Genomic DNA, 6,000 nt, shown 5'->3' with positions numbered 1-6,000 from the left:
CTTTTAAAACTAATTTCTTTTATCTACCGCATTCTGTAATATCAGGCAGGTAGCTATTGGATATAGTCTCCAGGGGGCCATATCACTGTGATCAAAATCTCATAGATTCTGTAAGAAGTCATCAATATAATCAGGACAAATTACAGTGTAATATTGGTATGGCTGTTCTTGTGCAAAAGTAATGTGACTGCCCCATTATCTGCATCTCATATTTTAAGGTAGTAGGAACAAAAAGATATCATGTATAGAAATTTATTTTTTTAAAAAACATGATTTTTTAATTTAGGCAATATAAATACATTTATTAATTAAAACTCTAAAAGTCATGTGACTCAGAATGTTATAACTGGAATAATTTTTTTAATGTTCACAGTATACAACAAAAAGCTTAAAAGGGAAACAAGAACATCAATCAAATCAGTTCTAATGAAATATGCAAAAATCAGGAATACAAATGCCTGGTCCGGAGTTAGCTATTAGATCAAGTTAGATTCCTCAAATTAAAGCATTTAATGACATGAATAGATAGATTAAGGTAGAGATACACATACATTTTTAACAACACAATGGAATCTCATTCATTTGAAGCTCACAAATTTTATAGATAGATACCACAAAATTTTACAATTTATAGATACCCTAAAGATATTCAAAAGAAGTTTATATCATCTGGGACCTCAGATTATTCTTATAATTTCAGGTGTCCAAAAAGGTCAGAGATGACTAAACATCTAGAAAAAACAAGACCCTAGGAATAAGAATCAGCAGAAATAACAGAAAACTGAAATAGACCCACAGGAACTCTAGACAGTGGAATTATCAGAAAACAGACTACAAAACAACTATATTGTTATAAGCCAAGCTTAAAATTATCAGCAGTAAAATGGAAACTATTACACAGCGACACAGACGATTTGGAGAAAAACCAAGTACAAAGTTCAAAACTAAAAAATACAGTAACTGAATGGAAAAGTTTATCAGATTACCCAGCTGAAGAGTTAATGAAACAGAAGATAGGTTAGAAGAAATTAGCCAAATGAAACCTGAAGTAACAAAAAGATTTAAAACATTTTTTTAAGTGTCAGAGATATAGCAGATATAGTAAGAAGAAGGTCCACTACATCCCTAATTGGAGACCCAGACAGAAGAAACAAAAAGAATGAAGTAGAAGCAATATTTGAAGAAAGAGTGGCTAAATATTCTCCAGAAATGATGAAGAAATGATAAATTTCCAGAAATGAAACAATCCACATATTTGTGAAACCTGACGAATACCAAAGAGGAAAATGAAGAAGAAAAACACACAGGTACTTATCATAGTGAAACTGCAAAAACTCCAGAACAAATATACAATTTTAAAAGAAACCAGTGAATAAAGGGTGGGTGTCTTTAAATGACACATACAAAGAAACAAAGAATTACTCTCAGCTTTTGTTGGTCTGAAAAAGTCTTTATTTTGCCTCCATTTTTGAAAAATATTTTGCTGGGTATAGAATTCTGGCAACGATTCTCAAGGGGAAGATGCTCCCCTCGGGGACACGACAGTGGTGTCACTAAAACGTCTACCCGCCATTTGGGGCTCCTTACGCCATTGAACCAATAGCTTAGAAAGGTCTTAGTCTCCTGACTGGGATGACTGTTCCCAATCACCAAAGGGAAACTGGATTGCTACCATACAGAGGAGGCAAGGAGGACTGCATAGAGCGCCCACGGCATCCTCAGGGATGCTTCTTGCCACTTCCATGCCCAATAGTAGAAGTAATTTAAAAACTACAACAACAAGCGGGATGATTGAGGACTCAGATCATTCAGGAAAGAAGGTTTGGGTTGCTCCACTCAAAGAACCTAGACTAGCAGCTGAGACTGTGCCTAGTTCTGGTTTGGCAGTATCCTGCAGCACGTGTGGCCAGGAGCATGTCATGGCTAGCAACTCCCCTTAGGACCCCCTCAGGTGGTTTTGCAGCACTATCTTCAGTGAAACACCTCCCCCAAAACAGCTTTCCCCAGCACGCTAGAGTGTGGAATTTTAGCAAGTACCAGAGGGTATATTTACAGCAAGGTCCAGGCATGACACCATGGTGACTTCTCTGCCATCAGTGTGCCCTCTTCAATGGGCTCAGGATCTCAGCCCTGGAGGGTGTCATCCTTGAGGGCTCTTCCTCAGCCCTAGGGGTACTGACTGTGCGTTATAGCTGCCATTCCTGTGTTCTTCAGAGTTCTCTTTACTTCTTACTAGCCAGCCTCTTATTACTCCAACCCCCTGCTATAGTTAATAAACCTTCATATTAAACTTTCCCTGTCCAAATGACTGTGTAGTTTTTCTCTTCTAATTGGAACTTGACACACTGCAGTTTTGTTTTGGTTTTTTGTTTGTTTTTGTTTTCAGGGGTTGTGGATTTTCTTAGATCCTAAAATATTCTTTCTGTACCACCCATTCTTTCTCCTCTTATCTGAGACTCTAATTAAATATGTTAGACTGCTTGATATTGTATCATAGGTCACAGAGATTGTGTTCATTTTTTTCAGTGTTTTTCTCTCTCTCTGTTTTAGATCGTTTCTGTTGCTTTGTCAAGTTCACTGATCTTCTGCCGTGTCTAATCTGATGTTAATCTCATTCAGTCTATTTTTGTGTGTATATATATTGTATTTTTCACCTCTCAAAGTTTCCTTTGGTTCTTTATCATGTTTATCATTTCTTTCCTGATCTTTTTCATGTTTTCTTTACATCCTTGAGCATATTTAAGATTTACAAATGTTGTCTTAAGATTCTTGTCTCCTAATTTCTTTATCTCTATCATTTTTGGTTTTCATACTGTTGATTTTCCCTTGGGTATTGGTCGTCATTACCTGCTTATTTGCAAGCAGAGTGATTTCTTTATCATTTACTGATGACTGTGAGTTTTATGTCATTGAGTGTTGGATTTTGTTGTTTTCTTTTCACAAGTATTTGGCTTCTCTGGCACTTTTACTTGCACATCATTTTGACCCCTTCAAGACTTGGTGCTAAGCTTTATCAGGGAATCCCAGAGCAGATGACTCCAGGGCTGATTTAGCCGCAAGACGATGGTGTGACTCCTCGGAGAATTTTGCTGATACGCCACGTCATACCGGATTTCTTCATGTAGGCTGGGGATAATGTAAACTCTCCTCAGTCCTGTGTGAGCTCTGGAAATCCTTTGGTGTACATACTGCTTTCTGGTGGCTCTTTTCTTGGCTTATGAAGATTCACGCCCTGTATGTGCAGATCAGCGTTTAGCCAAAGACTCAGAAGGAAATCTCTGCAGGTCTCCAGAGCTCTCTCCCTCTCCCTGGTGCTCTGCCCATGAAGTGTGACTGCTTCAGCCTCCCCAGACTAGAATTTCTGTCTCCTCAAGTCAGCAAGCTGCCTGCTCCAGGTGTGTCTTCTGTCCTATGCCACAGTCTGGAAACTGCCTCTAAGCAGTAAACTGGCCAACCGTAGGGCTCAGTCCATTGTTTTCCTTCTCTTGGGATCACAATCCAGTTTTCTAGGTTTTATGGGAGAAGAGCAGCTTCCAAAGTATTTAATTCTTCCTGGGCAGAAGTGGAAGTCCTGCAGTAGCTAATATTTTATACTTTCTTAGTGATTAATAGTGCTAATGCAGCCTACATCTAAACCTAGTTAAACAGTATATACCAACAGGTATTTATTTCCAGGATTATCATAATAATCACAAATTAATTTTCCATCTAGCAAAGCATCTCTAAAAAGAGATATTACAAGTACCCTGTTATTTGTATAAATGTATACTTTGTAATGATTACATCTGAATTTCTTTTGAACTATCCTATAAGGCTTTTCATTCATTCACCCAACCATTGTTTTTCTAAGTACCACTACTTTTTACATCTGAAACTTCCATGAGCACATTTGCTACTTGTTGGAGGTCCAAAGGGAAAAAAGCCAGAAGAAAGGAAACTGATATTTGACAATGGTGACATCTGAGGATTTCATATGTGTATAATATACTAGCTCCCTTTACTGACAGGGATAGAGGGACACTTGCCCACAGTCACAAAGCTAATGAGAGGCCACTGTGATTCTGACTGCAAGTTCAAACTCCTTCCAAACCATTACACTGTCTACACTGAGTGCCCCTGTTCATTGCAACGTTTGCAATGACATTGAGCACTTACCCAGAAGTGAAGCATTAATTTTCTGAGACCACTGCTTTATCATCTGAGCTATGATACCCATAATCATACAATGGAGAAGCACTGAACTCAGCTGCCATGCATTCAAATACCATCTTGCCACTGGTAAGATCTACGTGGCCTTCACCCAAGCCTGTTTCCTCTTCACAAAGCACATATAAACAGAGTAGTGAAATTTAAATATTCTTCATATGTAAAAACTACAATATCTTGTCTATTTGCGTCTGAGAGTTTTTAATCCGATCAAATTCTAGGACAAAAACTATTGGCATCTAAGGTTTTCTTCCTCCTCCTTACCCTGTCACTTGACACTATGATCCCCTTTTGCTCCTTCAAATATTTGCTTAAATACCTGGCTCCCATTATAAAATATTCTGCAATGAGACGTGACATATGAAGGAATGGATGTGCATTGTACTGGGTAGGCTGCCTGTTGTCCTCACTCAGGGAGTACCAAGAAAATCTTATCTGCGATGATCTGGCTGGTCAAGGGTTAAAGATTAGCAATTTCTGTTTCAAAAATGACAACACATTCCTTGTCACTTCCTGAATCTGAGTCATTCGTATCAGCCAGATAGCTGGCATTATAAAGAATAGGTCTTTCTCTGTGATTTTTTTCCATCAGATTTATTTGTGCTATTTCTGAAGCAAGTGTCACAGGAAAGCAATACGTATGTACATCCTCTGAGCAACTACACAGGGTAACACATTAATAGGATGGGAGGCTGGCTTATGAGTACATCTACGAGGAGGGGCAGGGGACATGTGGAAGGGTGGGGGTAATCAAGGGGAAAGATGGAGAAAGGAATTTTGAACACTTGGCAAAACAGAACACTACTACGGATGCTGAAAACTTGAAGAGAATTTTAGCATTATGACTCTACCACCAGAAGAATTCTAAGGTCTTAACACTGTATCAAAATCTTTCCTACAGTACCAAATGTTTAAATGTTACATGTTAGGAAAGTTCCCCCACTGATACAAAGATGGATATTGATGACATCTTTGGATGGTAGCAATGACCACCGAATCGGGAACAAATAAACAAAATAAAGCCATAAAGTAGGATACTCTACATGGAGAGACAGTAAAAACAAAATGTTGGGTGAGAAAAAGCAAGATAAAAAAGATACTTATATAGTAATAAATGAATGAATAAAAACATGCAAAAGCAATACTATGTAGTCAATATATATGCATTTAGATGACCTGGGAAGCTACACACTAATTATACTGATTGTCTCTGAAAAATGGGTAGCGGGGTAGGACAAGTGACGGTGGTTAAAGGGGGTTTCTGCTTCGTGTTATGTTTTGCATTTTTGACAAACAGGCTGAGCTAATATGACAAATTTTCTTTATAGTTAGTTCTTGGTGGTGAGAAAATACATTCTTAATTTTATTACCATTATTTTAACTTTCTCTAAATTTTAAACTTACAAATTTATTGTTCAAAATTGAAGAAAAGTAAAAAGATACTCAAAGTCTGAGAACTTAGCAATGATTTCGGTAGTTTGGCTTGGTGATGGAGAGAAGATACTGGGATCATGAGTGGAGGAGAGCGGAGGAAGTGTGACTTTATGTGATCTCTTTCTCAAGCTGTGGCCAGAGGGACTTCAGCGTGTTGCCTGCCCTGGAATCCATCGAGGGGAAGCTGGTGTACACCTAGATGTATACGTAACAAAACTGGTATACTGAGACGTGCACTGTGAACCCCTAAGGAGAACCTTGGTTGACAGGATAAGAAGCCATTAAAAAATGTATTTCGGTAGCATGGGATGCTTGTACAATTGCTTGTACAATTTGTATACTTCGGCAAGGCTCTTTGAA

The sequence above is a fragment of the Balaenoptera borealis genome (assembly GCF_965194805.1).
Source record: "Balaenoptera borealis genome assembly, chromosome: 17".
In the NCBI taxonomy this organism is placed as follows: domain Eukaryota; kingdom Metazoa; phylum Chordata; class Mammalia; order Artiodactyla; family Balaenopteridae; genus Balaenoptera; species Balaenoptera borealis.
The sequence above is the reverse complement of the archived record's forward strand: the minus strand, read 5'-3'. Positions refer to the sequence as shown.